Source organism: Brachyhypopomus gauderio, chromosome 18, assembly GCF_052324685.1.
Source record: "Brachyhypopomus gauderio isolate BG-103 chromosome 18, BGAUD_0.2, whole genome shotgun sequence".
NCBI classification, from domain to species: Eukaryota; Metazoa; Chordata; class Actinopteri; order Gymnotiformes; family Hypopomidae; genus Brachyhypopomus; species Brachyhypopomus gauderio.
In genome coordinates this window covers 6,084,698-6,099,636 of record NC_135228.1, presented here as the reverse complement: position 1 = coordinate 6,099,636, position 14,939 = coordinate 6,084,698, and the positions used below count along the sequence as shown (strand labels likewise).

Here is a 14,939-nt window from a genome sequence, read left to right as displayed (position 1 = left end):
TTTTGACTCGACTCCTGAGTTGACTCCTGGGTACCATGAAAAGGCAATTTACAGCCAAAAACTGAACCACAAAAACCGAACTATGCTTCGAGCATAGTAGTGGTTTTTCTCTGTCTGGGTTGGACCCAACAGACCAGTGATAGTGTCTCTCTGTTTCTTTTCTGCCCACAAAGCCATAGCTTGTACATGAGTCCGATAGGATGTGTGCTTCTGAAAGCCAACTAACAGCTAACGGCTAATAAAATAATTTAAGCAACACCTATGTAAGAGGTAAGTAACATTAAACCAAACAAAAACCACAGCTAAGCAAATATTACCATGTGGAAGTCAGTTTCAACTCAGAAGAGTGTTTACCAGTATACAATACCTGCCTTTCGCTCACACTAACAGAACATATACTGCTGAACTGAACTGTTTGGGGCAGTATGCCGATTTTTATATGACTCAAAGCATATAAAAAGACTCTGTAAAGCAAAATGCATTTTTGTGATTGGTTCACCAAAAAAAAATAGCCATTGCTTGCATTGGGTTTGGGGGGGGCAAAGTCACAATTTGTACACCCCCCCCCCCCCCCCCCCCCCGGCCCTGGTGCAAGGCATCATGAAATCAGAAGATTACTATGATTTTGGGTTGAACGTAGAGCCCAGTGTCAGAAAGCTGGCTTTGCGTCCTAGGTCATGGGTCTTCCAGTAGGACAATGACCCCAAACAAAGGAAGCGATTGATTTCAGTTATTTTTTCCAAAGGGTGTGCAACCAAATATTAAGTTGAGCGTGCCAATAATTTTGTCCAGCCCATTTTTGGAGTTTTGTGTGAAATTGTCAAATTAGCCTTTTTTTTCCTGTTTTTTGAGATGCAGTTTTGAAATAAGTCATGTTGCAGTAGATAAATTGCACTGATTTCCACTGATGGTAGTTGTTGTTTTTTATTTTTTTAAATTTATTATTAATATTTAAATGTTGTTCTATGCACTTTATGTAAAATAGTTTTAACATATTTTTATATTTATTTCTTGTTATACGGTAATATTTATAATTCATTTGCTTTTCATTTGTTTCTTTAATACAATCAACCCGATGATTGATGATGCAGGGGGCACCTGTCACGTTGTGGGAGGGGCCCCTGCCGGTCGCCCCCGTTTACAGCGGCAGATGTCCTGTTTTGGGTCACGTGATGTTTGTCCCTCAGGTGGGCGGGACCCGTGATCCGTCTCACCTGAGGGTCGTTTGTTCGTCTATATATGTCTTGTCTTTGTACCAGTTGACTGCTGGTTATTATTTCCTTAATCTGGATCTATGTCACGGGTATTTGGTTTGCGCACTTTCTATTAAACCATCCTCTTTCCCTGAGACTTGGCGTGATTGCTTCCTTTTTAGTTGTTCACACTGCCCGTCACAGAATAACCAGCCACCTTCGGAAGCCGCCAGTCTCCCTTACTTTCTCCTTCGTTCATGGTCATGTCTCGTGGTAAGTGTTTGTCTACGTGCTGTGTGTTTGTCATGTTTGTCCGAGAGTGTGTTGAGTCTGTCCCCCACTCGTCCCGCCACTAGAGCTGGGGACCGGTAGACTCCGCTCTCGCCCAGCGAAACTACCGGTGCCTCACATTGCGCACGTCCGTTGTTCGTTATCGTCTGTATGTGTGTGTGTGTGTATGTACGTTGTGTTGTGTTTTAATAACGATGCGGATGTGAGCGAGTGTGTGAGTGTGCCGTGGTGTGTGTGTTTCGCTGGTGGTGTTCGTGTGTGTATGTAGACGGGTCCACCGATGCGTGCTGCGCGCTAGAACACGTGACGCAGGCGTCTCTCTGCTCCTTTCGCCTCGCTCACCCGATATCCCGTGGTGACGGGGGTGAGCGACTGCGAGCCAGAGAGACATGTCGCTGTGGGCGTGACGCGCAAGCCGCTTGCGCATAGCTCTCTCTCTCCAAAGATCTAAGGATCCCGTGGTGAAAACGGTGAGAGAGAGAGCTGGAGTGGGCGCGTTGCGCTCCACAGAGCGCGCGCATCGGTGGGCCCTGTCCGTTTGTTTGTGTTCTCTGTCTTTGCGTGTTCGTTTCGTCCTAGAGTGTAGCGTGCTTTGTTTTATGTAATTCCTCTCTTGCACCCCTCTTCACTGTGTGTGGGGAGGGGCCCATTTGAGGTCCCGTGCCACTGGATATGGCATGGAGGGCATCTCAGGTGCGTTAGTGTTATATGTTGTGTTTGTGTTTTTGTTTTGTTGTTCCTCGGAGGGGCCCCCCTAAATATGTTTTTGGGGGGGAGTTATGGGGTTCCTGAGCCACAACATGTGGCTCAGAAGGCGCTGCTCCGTTGGGAGACCTGTCCTGTTGGGAGGGACCCCTGAGCAGGTAGGAGCCCCTGTACCCATTTAAGGAGGCAGAGGATGCCTGGGGGGTTAGCGGCAGGGTGTTTCCTCAGGCTAAGAAGGGGTCTCCTCCCCCCTGGGTAAAGGGGGTTTAATAGGCAGGGCAGTGCGTGTTATATGTTGTGTGTTGTCTGTGTGCGTGTGTGTGTGATGTGTTGCAGGTCGCTCCTGGTGGTGGACTGCGGCACTCCCGGACCTAGTGGGGTCTCCAGGCGAAGACCCTCCCCTTCAAGCTTGGGGTGACCAGCGTGTCCCTGATGCGGATTGCCAGGGCCCTGGTCTCTGGTGCTCCTGGGTTGGGTGGAGGAGTCCACCTTGAGATGAGGGGCCCCGGGAGGGGTTCACTCCCCAGGAGTCTGGGATGACCCCTAGTGAAAAGGGCAGGGGTCAGCTCCGAGCGAAGAGGTAGGTTCGGGAGGTGGTCGGTAGAAGCCGTGGCCGCACCCCAGTGTGGCGGCCTGCACACATCCACACCTGTGACGTCTGTTGGGCCATGTGCTCCCGGTCCGCGCACAGCGGTGGGGCTTAAGCGGCCTAAGGCCGGTTAGGGCGCAAGGGCCCTGTGACCGACCAGGGCGTGGTTATCGTCTTGTTGACGGCCCAGTCGATCCAGGGTCCCGCCCAGGAGGCGAGCTAACCTGTCTGTCTTTTTATGTTTTCAGCTCCAGGACTGCAGGGAACGGGTCTCTGCCTGGTCTGCGTCCTGTGACGAGGAGCTTTGATACCCTCCAGTATCATGTCCTGTGACGAGGAGCTTTTGTGTTTTGTGTTTCAGCTCAGGACGGCAAGGAACGGGTCCCTGTCTTGTCCCCGCCCTCCCGCCCCTTTGTTGTGTTTTGTGTGCTGCCGCTGTAAGCCGCACATCCAGAGGAGAGTGCGGCTTTGGTGGGGGGGTCTGTCACGTTGTGGGGGGGCCCCCTGCCGGTCGCCCCCGTTTACAGCGGCAGATGTCCTGTTTTGGGTCACGTGATGTTCGTCCCTCAGGTGGGCGGGACCCGTGATCCGTCTCACCTGAGGGTCGTTTGTTAGTCTATATATGTCTTGTCTTTGTACCAGTTGACTGCTGGTTATTATTTCCTTAATCTGGATCTATGTCACGGGTATTTGGTTTGCGCACTTTCTATTAAACCATCCTCTTTCCCTGAGACTTGGCGTGATCGCTTCCTTTTTAGTTGCTCACACTGCCCGTCACAGCACCAACCAAAATCTCGCCTAGGGCACCACATTGGTCAGGGCTGGCTTTTTTCCTAGACAGATCAGACCAGATACTTAATTTGGAGGCATTGTACGTAATTTAATACAAAACTGTAAACATTACACAGGCAAGGTTCAAAATCACATAATAATAATCAAGGTCAAAAAAATCTGTGGTCAAAACTAGAGAGCAGAGAGACTAACAAAACCAAGAGGTAATGTGAAGCACAGAAAGGGCTCAATAATGACGGGCAAGAACAATGAAGATAAGTCGCTCAGTATGACTAACTGAAACACAGTATCTATATGACAACAGGTAATGAACAGCAGGTGAATCAATAATCATGTGATGAAGATCTAACAAGGTGGTGTTGGGAATTATGAGAGTAGTATTGTATCTGGACAGGGAAATTATGACTCTTTTTAACAATCAGGAAAAATTATCTATAGGAAAAAATCAGGAAAAAAAATCTATAAGAACCAAAATATAGATTCAATGCAAAACGTGATTCAAATATTGCAATTCATAGCCTACTACTCTAGATATGTACACTTTTTAATACAAGGAAATAGCTGGGAAGAGCTTGTATGAAGAAGGTTTTGTCACTTGTTGTCCTCTTGATCAACTATATGTAATGACGACATCTCGCAGGAAATAGAGGATACTGGGAGAGATTTTATTAGGGGTTTTATGAGGCACATAAAAATTCTAAGGAGAGACAGAAAGACACTCAGAAAGAACGCTTACGTTCATTGAGCTTACTGGGCATGGTTAACAGAGAACAAGGTATGATAATACAGAAATAAACTTAACAGGAGACACTTGGGATATAACAAAAGCAAATTAACCAGACCACTGAATAAAATACTGAAATACATAAGGGAACAAACTAAACATAACCAGAGCTAAACAGAGTTACACACAGAAAGAACTAAGACCTAACAAAGATGTGCGAATCAGCACATCGAGTGCACCTGACCTAAACTACAACAATACAGGGAAACTGCATTAGAGAAACACTGAGAATACTCGAGGGAGACACCGGGGAGGCAACTTGGCTAAGTGGCAGATGAGGGCTAGAACGTAGACAGGCTTAGGAAACAAACATGAACACAGAGAAAGACAGACAAGGGACTCGAGGGAACAAGGGAGCTAAAGACTGCCAACTAATCTAGAATAAAGACGCAGGTGAAACTAATTACTAGGGAGGAGGGGGTTGAACTGAGACAAGGTAAATAAACGCACATGGAAAGGAAAGAAACACGGGCAAGAGGGGTATATCTGACAGTGGGCTATACGTTACACTACTAAAGAAGCAATGTCTTGCTGTGAAGGTTCATTCACATCCGTGTAGAATTCTTCACAGCTTTCATCACAGAATTCTTCACAGAACATTTTGCAGAACTTTAACCATTCTATGTGGTTTTCCTGGACTTTCTTAAGGCAGCGGCGATGGCAGTATGGATGGCAGCATTTTAGAAATAGTGCCAAAAGTGACAGCATCAGCATGATAGAGAAACCTCCAATCTGGAATAAAAGACAACATGGTTCTGTGTAATTGGTGACTGTGTAGATTGTATAGTAAATTGTAAATCTTACAAGGCAGATATTAAACCTGGATGCTATGGATGCTAAATGTTTACATAGAGAACATTAAACATTATCAGTAAACCCATTCAAGTACTACTGTTTTTATGGTCATAAATGTTCCTCCAGACTTGGGAACTTGGGAGGTGTTCATGATCAAATTTAACTAGTAAGTAGCTTACCTTAGAATTGTAAATGATGTCACTGCGGTCTTTATATCCGTAACATGTAGCATTTTCTTTATCACTTAATTTGCCATACACACAAGGCAGATATCTGCCATCTGCGAAGAACAGGGCTAACCAAACAACACTCGAAAAGAACCCCAGCAAAACCTTTATTTTCCAGTCGGTATAGCACAAAGATATTTTATAGCTCTGCTGACTTTCCTCCTTTTTCTCTTCTTCATTTGGTATAGATGCAAGGTAAAACGTGATGGTGAACGCAATAATTGCAGGGATTACCAGGTAAAAGCTGAATATCATATTTCTATGCAATTCTGTGCAAGGGCACACAAAGTCACTGTCGAGGATTTTTTCTAAAGCAGTAAGTCCAAACAAAACTAAAAACATGCGATTACGAATGTTTTGTCCAAACTTATTTAGAGCATATTTCCAATCCATTTCAAGTTTAAGATAAACCTGAATCTAAAAAAAACAACACAGCCCAGCCTACTAAGAGTCACTTCAACCACAAGAGATAAATAACAGGAAAGGTTGTAGTCTACCTCCCTCCAGTATCATGTGCTCCATGCAAGCCTTTCTAGAACATCATTATGAGAGAATCAGGCAAAAAAAAGCTGTCAGCATTTCTTATCTTTTTGATGACTATCGTTTCAGCATGGAGCAACCAGAAGTGCAGGTCTCCAACTAAAGCGTTCCATGAAGGCATCAAAAGCGAAAGCTAACTAGCTACAACATAAGCATATAACATAAGAATGACCGTCAACGTTCCTGAAACTTAAGGGCTTCAATAGAACAAATCATAATTTAACAACCCCATAGATGTAGAGAGATTGTAGTGAAGTCGGGTTCATCTGTGTGTGTGTGTGTGTATGTGTGTGTGTGCGTGTGTGTATGTTTGTGGGTGTTGCTTGTCTATGTCTCTGGTGCACCATGAAAACATGCAAACATGCGCAAGCATCATTAAACCACTGTTTAGGAGGATACAGTATAATAATGACACCACTGTTTAGGAGGATATAGTATATTAATGACACCACTGTTTAGGAAGTTATAATATAGTTATGATACCTCTGTTTAGGTGGTTATAGTATAGTAATATATAGTATAGTAGGCTAATATAGTATAGTATAGTAATAACACGACTGTCTAGGAGGTTAAAGTACAATATGAAATTGATGTTTAGGTAGTTATAGCAGAGGTGGGGACTCGAGTCACATGACTTGGACTCGAGTCAGACTCGAGTCATTAATATTAACACTTTTGACTTGACTTGAAAAAATATTCAGAGACTTAGACTTGACTTGGACTTTTACACCAATAACTTGGGACTTGAATTGGACTTGAACCTGTTTACTTGCAAAGACTTGATTTTTTTTTACCCCAAATCTAAATTTTAAAACGCATATTAATATTTATAGTGTGCCCCATTAATTTCATTTCCGTCCTTCTGACGCAGACCGGTCCTCTGCTTTTCCACACGTGTGTGTGTGCGTGAGCTGCAGCACAACCAATCAAATGGGGGGGTTGGCGAACGTAAATTTTTACCGGGCGGGGTGTAAAATGTACACAAATTAAGTATTATATCGCGATCGATCGATCGCCAGTGGTTGGTGCCAGAGCGAACTAGTAACTCATTGAATCATAGATGTGGATCAGAGGTAAATAAACTAGATTTTATTTCCGGCGTGAGAAATCGGATGTGTAGCGTGAAAGCGTGTGAAGACGGTCAAATGCGTCTCACGCTCAATGCGTGAGAGTTGGCAACCCTGGGTTCTGTATCTGAACTCGGGGAAGAGAGCCTCTCTCTGTCACTATCATAATATCCAGTTCTATCTCAACATGGATTGTGTATTTGAAAACATCTACGTCGAGAAAAAAATATATTGACAAAAGTGGAGCGAGTTTTCAGCTATGGGGACATCATTCATCGTGCACAAATGACATACAGACTTTTGGCCAGCAAATGCAATGCAGAATAGTTTACTGAAATGTCTAAAGTTGCAGATTCCTGTTAATTGTTCAGTTCTTATATTTGTTTGTCTTGTGTCACTCACACATGTTCTCCAAGAAACCAGATAAGAGAAGAGACGGAAAATGCTGTTATGGTTCTTTGTATTGTACTGTGAAAATATCAGCACTTTTTATTTGAACATGGAGTTCTACTTATGACTTTTTCACAGAATATTTATTTCTGGAAAATTGTAGTTTAAAGTATGAATATTTTTGCAGCTAAGTTTAACAAATTGAACTGTGCAATAAAGAGGTGTATTTTTTTTTTTTTTAATACTTCGTGTTTTCAGTTGCACATGTTTTATCAAGATTTGAGGAGAATACAGATTTAAAAAAGAACGCATGTCTATTATTTACATTTAAAATATACCTGCAACATTGGTAAAAAAAAAAAAAAAAAGACTCGAAAGGACTTGAAATTCCAAGTTTCAGACTTGGGACTTGACTTGACTGTTGCCTGTCTTGACTCGAGACTTGACTTGACTTGAGTGTCTTTGCTTGAGACTTGACTCGGGACTTGAGGTTTAAAGACTTGGACTTACTTGAGACTTGCAAAACACTGACTTGGTCCCACCTCTGAGTTATAGTAATAATTGTTTAGGTGGTTATAGTGTAGTAATGATACCAAGGTTTGTGTTCTTATGAAATTTTGTTAACTGTAATATAAAGTATTATAGTTCACAGTGGTCCACCTCAATATCAGTGACCATTATAACATTTTGTCTATGGCACTTGTGAGAGTGACTAAAATATTTATTCATTGTTTATTATTCAGTGTTTATTATTGTTTTATTTTTATGTTTTCTAATGTATTACTGTTATTGAACAGTATAGTAATTGATTAATCTAAATTTGTCACTACTTAAAAATGCCTGTCTGCACCACTCTGAACAAATCTGATAAATAAAAAATAAACAAATCTACAACTTCTGTTTGATGCTGCTGACTAGACATCACTGACACAGATTGCTGACACTAGACATCACTGACACATCACAGATTTTTTTCACAGATGGAGTATTTCTTCTGCAAAATGGACAAGAGCAGAAGTACAGAGTTTTATGTCACATAAAACAAGCTCTAATGTTTGTGAAACCGATCAAGGAGAAGTCTTTTAGTCCTTTCACACAGGGCATGCATTGGAAAAGATTATCAGTACATACTGTAGTGAAGTAGTTTCTTTACATCATTCAGAAAGGACACTCACACTGTAAGAAAGGCATTAAGTGTTAAAGTTCATTTGCTCATTTAAGACAAGTTGCAGAAGGGTCCCTCTTACTCAAGCATCCGTGTCAGGGCCCTTCACTGTGTTCAGAAACCAGCTGCCTCGCACATCTGGAGCTCCTACTGTTATGGACCCAGAAACTTCCATGTTTGTTTGTTGGTTTGGAGCCCCCTTGAGGCCATTTGTGAAGTTATCTTTTTTAATACTTACCTCATTTCTGGTTTAGACAGGAAGTAGTTAGTATTCAGGAAATTCAGTGACAGTGTTTTTCTGTGCTACACATCCTTCTCCATCCTTTCATGCATGTCTATTAAGACGCAATGTCTGTAAGTATATATGTTTATAATGTTAATATTGATGCTTACAGTACATTATTTGTGACCTGTTACTGTGTTGTTTATGAACTCAGTCAATAAACATAGTTGTAATAATGAACTTGTGTTCCGCTTTATTAAACCAACTTCAACCTACATGTGCTACACGACTTTCTCGCCACACATATATATGTCTGACCTTCTATTAACTACCGCAATAGATCCATCTAGTGGTCATATGTGGAACTTCAATTGAATGCATTCTGCATATCAACACATCCTCCCTTTTCTAGATCTAACATTAACAAAGATACTTTAAACATTCATCAACAATTGTCAACAATCACTTTTTTTTTTTTAACAACAATAATAATGAACTAACATTCAGTCCATCCTCTTACAAGTCCAATCTATCAGGTCTTTTTATTTGTCGACCAGATCTTCTCAGGACAGGTAAGTCCGACTGAACATTGCTTGTATCCACTTGCAAATGTCCATTATCGTCTGTATTTGATGCTGTATCTGCACTGAATGCATCAGATTCCTTCTCAGTCTCTGTGAAAGTCTCTTTTGTTTTCAGAAGGCTGCGGCGGTTCCTCCTGAGCACATGTCCATCCTCCGTCTTTACTGCATAGGATCTAGGTCCGACCTCCTGGAGAACAGTTGCTTTCCTGTTCCATGCATCTTGATCCTGGATTCGTACCACGTCATCCTTGGCAAGTGGACTGAGAGGTTTAGTTGACTTGTCATAATGTTGCTTCTGTTTCCATTTCATGCTCTCCCATTTTGTCTGTATCCCTGTGTTGTACTTGATGTCTGTATAACAGGGAAGGGTTGTGCGTAACTTGCGGTTCATTAACAGCTCTGCTGGGGATAAACCACATTCAAGCGGAGCAGCTCTGTAGCTTAGAAGAGCTAAATAAGGATCTGACTTGCTGTCTGTGGTCTTTTTCAGAATCTGTTTGATGATGTGCACCCCCTTTTCGGCTTTGCCATTTGCCTGAGCATGTTGAGGACTGGATGTGACATGACTGAAGCCATAGTGGCTCGCAAACTGCTGCCACTCCTTGCAGTTGTAACAAGGACCATTGTCACTCACCACAGTCTTTGGTATTCCATGCCGGGCAAATATGGACTTCACATGCATAATGACAGTACTGGCAGCTGTGCTTGAGAGCAAGGCAATTTCAGGGAAATTTGAGTAGTAATCAATGACTAGCAAATAGTCCTTCCCATTGCAATGAAACAGGTCAGTTCCAACTTTTTCCGAAGGAGCAATGGGAAGATCTGGAATCATCATGGGTTCCCTTGCTTGTTTGCTCTGGTACTTGTTACATGTTTCACACTTTCCTACCATGTTTTTGATGTCCTTATTAATGCCAGGCCAATACACAGCGCTTCTGGCTCTCCTTTTACACTTCTCTATTCCAAGGTGTCCCTCATGTAGCTGTCTAAGTATCTCTGGCCTAAGGCTGTATGGAATGACAATTCTAACAGTCCATTTGCCACACTTAGCTCAGATCTGAAGTGATAGTATTCTGGACAGGAACCCCTGGGCCATCCGCTGTGCATATTGTTGATCACTGTTTGTAATACTTTGTCTTTGTCCAATTCATCACTTATTTGCTTTGCTCTGACGTCAGATACTGGAAGGGACTCAACTATCATGTTGATGTGATTTTCAATTTCCTTTTCAGTGGAACTCACGTCACTCATCACAGGTGCTCGTGACAGTGCATCTGCCAACACTAAGTGTTTGCCTGGAGTGTATACTAACTCGAAGTCATACCTCTGCAATTTCATGATGAGTCGCTGGATCCTGGGCGACATCTCGTTGAGATTTTTCTTGATGATCGACACCAGGGGGCGATGATCTGTTTCGACAGTAAAAGTGGAAAGCCCGTAGACATAGCCGTGGAATATTTCTAGTCCATAGGCCAATCCCAAGCAATCTTTCTCTATTTGAGCATATTTGGTTTCAGTTCTTGTCATTGATCGCGAAGCGTAGGCAACTGGCTTCCAGCTATCTCCTTCTGCCTGCAGGAGGACAGCTCCCAGACCATCTTTCGACGCATCCGTTGAAATCTTCTGTGTCTTTGCTGGATCATAGTACGCAAGCACAGGGGACTTGGTCAGAGTTGCCTTGAGAGCGTTCCATTCTCGCTCATTCCTTGTTGTCCACTTGAACTCGGTGGAGTCACGCAGTAGGTCCCTTAGTGCTGATGTTTTCACAGATAGGTTGGGTATAAATTTGCCAATAAAGTTGATCATCCCCATCACTCTGAGTACCCCTTTTTTGTCTGTGGGGCGTGGCATGCTAAGGATTGCTTTTATTTTTTTGTCATCCGGCTCAATGCCTTCAGCAGACAGCTTGTCTCCGAGGAATGTTATTTTTTGCACACCAAACTGACACTTTGCACGATTCAATTTCAGTCCATAGTCAGATATCCTGTGTAGGACTTTTGTCAGTCTCTCGTTGTGCTCTTGTAGGGTGGAACCCCATATGACTAGATCATCAATGTAGCAACGAACCCCTACTAGACCCTCAAGCATGTTATCCATCGCACGATGATAGATTTCTGATGCTGAAATTATGCCAAATGGCATCCGCAGGAATCTGTATCGACCGTAGGGCGTATTGAATGTGCAGTATCTTGAGCTTTTGTCATCTAGCTTAATTTGCCAGAATCCTTGTGCTGCATCCAACTTTGAAAAATACTTGGCACCTGCCATTTCACTTGCAATTTCCTCACGTTTCGGTATTTGGTAATGCTCACGTTTTATGTTCCTATTTAAGTCTCCTGGGTCCATGCAAATCCTCAGCTCTCTGTTCTTGTTCTTTTTGTCTACACACACCATAGAGTTTACCCACTCTGTAGGCTCTTCAACTTTTGTGATCACCTTCATCTCACTCATTCTGTCCAGTTCCTTTTTAAGGCGCTCCCTCAGTGGTGCAGGGATTCTCCTTGGTGCGTGGATCACTGGTTGCGCATCCTCTTTCAACTGAATTTTGTATGTGTATGGAAGGCAGCCCAGTCCTTTGAATACATCAGGAAAACGTTGCACCACAGAGTTAACTGTGCTGTCGTGTGTTATCACAGCTTCTGCACAGTTGATTTGGTAGACTTTTCTCACCAGATTTAATTTCTTCGAGGTGACCCCTCCTATCAGTGACTCTCGACCTTCAGGTACTACAGAGAACAGCACATCGAATTCCTTGTTCTTCACCGTAACTCTCAGTCTGCACTGCCCCTTGCTTTCAATTTCTTTTCCATTATAATCTTTCAGCTGCACAGTTTTCTTGAGTATTTTTGGCTTTTCTTTCATTTCGCTGATGTCTGTCATGCTGATCAAATTGGCTTGCGCGCCTATGTCAATTCTAAGTGCTACCAAAGCTCCATTTATTGGCAGTGAGACTATCCAGTTGTCATCTTCTGTGTGACTTTCTTGTGCTTTTGTGGCTTGCCCGTTCTCGGCATTTTCACATGACACCATGCCTACGAAGAAAGTCTCACTTAGGTCTGTTTCCTCAACCATCCTCACTGGCCTTGATTTCTCTTTGGTTAGACATTGTTTGGCGAGATGATTTTTTCCTTTGCATTTTGCACGTTTTGCCATATGCAGGGCACTGTCTTGGCTCATGTTTTCCACCACATCGTTTGCAGCCTGTTGCGTCTTTGTTATTCTTTTGTTGATAATTTCTTTTCATTTTGTTTCTGACGACACTACGGCAGGTACTCGTGCACTACGGAGGTACTCGCATCAGCAAACATCTTTGCATGCTGTTGCGCTAGCTCATTAGCATGGCATATTTTCTCTGCCTCTTCCAAAGTTAGCTTATCGTCTCTTAGCATTCTCTCCCTCGTCTTTTTATCAAGTATTCCGTAAACTATCTGATCGCGGACCATGGAATCTTTCAAATCCCCAAATTCGCATGACTGTGCCTTTAGTTTTAAATCAGTCATAAAGCAATCAAATGTTTCTCCCGCCTGTTGCAGTCGTGAACGGAATACATATCTCTCGTACACAATGTTCTTTTTTGGAGAGCAGTACGCTTCAAATTTCTCTATTACCTTACCGTAGTCTTCTTTGTCATCAACCGTGGCAAACTCGAATGTGTTGAAGACCTCTATAGCTTGGGGACCCGCAACCGTGAGCAGCAATGCAATCTTCCTTGGCCCTGGCTTATTGTCCATTCCCGTGGCGGACAAGTACAGCTCGAATTTCTGCTTGAAAGACCGCCAATTGCTGTCGACATTTCCGACCAATTTTAGTCCCTCCGGTGGCTTCAACATTTCCATCTTCGGTTAATTCTGTTGTCTGACATGAAGTTTTACTCCTGGTACCATGTGTTGTTTATGAACTCAGTCAATAAACATAGTTGTAATAATGAACTTGTGTTCCGCTTTATTAAACCAACTTCAACCTACATGTGCTACACGACTTTCTCGCCACACATATATATGTCTGACCTTCTATTAACTACCGCAATAGATCCATCTAGTGGTCATATGTGGAACTTCAATTGAATGCATTCTGCATATCAACACAGTTACCATAAGTTGTGTGTTTATAATTAGGTGGTATGCTCCCCCTGTATGCCATGATGTTTACTTATAATAGCAAATTCATACACTTACTTGTGTGTATTATCTAGAATATGCTAGATCCGCTCCTTATTTCTTGTGTCTGTAACATTTATGTTTATGATATTGTGTTGCAGTTTCACACTGTGGTTCAGTAAAGAGTCCAAGTACAAGCCTCAGCTTCAGTGGAATTTATTGAATACTGTGTTTAGCTGTCTGGGTAGCCCAACCGCTGGTGAGACCAGTACACCTACTTTTACTTTAGCCCCTTTGTGCAGAGGCCATTTTCATCCCTGCAAAAGAAGTAGGCCACAACAGAATGGAAGTGTTTTTAAGCCTTTGTTTATGTCTAAATATTTTGCTAGCTAGCTATATTTAAGAGAAGAGAGAGAGCAAAGGGGACAGTGTTGAAATCATAGGATTTCCCCAGGTCCAGTTAACAGATAACGACGAGTTGACTAGGCAGGAGACAGGAGCCGAGATGACAAAGAAAACCTCTATTCCTGACATCAATCCCTGTCACTAAATTGGCTATTAACTTTATTCATTGTCATTCAAAATCTTGAGCCTGTGACGGGCAGGGTGAGCGAAATAAAATGGAAGCGATCACGCCAAGTCTCAGGAAAAAAGGATGGTTTAATATAGAAAGTACGCAAACCAAAAACCCATGACTTGATCCAAATTAAGGATATAATAACCAGTGGTCAACTGGTACAAAGACAAGACATACAGTATATAGACAAACAACCATCAGGTGAGACGGATTGCATCCGTCTCACCTGAGGGACGAACACAACACCACAATATAAACAACAACAACTGCCGCTGTGGACGGAGGCGACCGGTAGGGGGCCGCCGTACCGTGACAGAGCCATCTTTCACTTATACGTTTTGATGATAAATGGCACATAATACATAGACAGACACGAATCTGAAGTAACACACAGGCGTACATGGATATGCCTACGTCTGAAATAATACAGCACATATTAATACCTGGGTATGCCTAGATTTAAGACAACATATCACACATTAATATTTGGTTATGCATAAATCTAAAAACAGCACACACTAATATCTGGTCATAAATAAGTCTAAAATACTACAGCACACACTAATATTTGGTAATGCATAAATCTAAAATGATATAGCCCATGCATATGAGCATATGATGCACAATAATGAATGGGAGATATAAATGATTATATACTGAACGGTACTTGGACTTGACCCATTAATACATAATACATGAGGGGTCCTAAGTGGTGCATTTATATCAGGTCTACAGGTCACTTAATGTTCAAATGGTGTAGACACAGGATTTAACCTAGGTATCAACTCTAGTCCAGAGTTCTTAATCATATGCTGGTAGGGAGACATTGGTTGAATAAGAAATGTTTAAATTTAATCTGTCCCACATATGATCCCATTGAGAGCAATTTTCCCTCTTCTTTTTTCCCATATGGCTGCCCT

General features: G+C 42.5%; 1 long non-coding RNA gene across 1 annotated transcript; it reads right to left on the bottom strand.

Annotated features, from left to right (window-relative positions):
* Positions 1–4,010: 4,010 nt before the first annotated feature.
* On the bottom strand, positions 4,011–6,181 carry LOC143482322 (uncharacterized). The gene is made up of 2 exons (XR_013122200.1): positions 5,329–6,181; positions 4,011–5,086 (listed from the first exon to the last, which is right to left on the bottom strand). It is a non-coding gene; the product is annotated as an uncharacterized LOC143482322 (long non-coding RNA).
* Between the last annotated feature and the right edge of the window lie 8,758 nt (positions 6,182–14,939).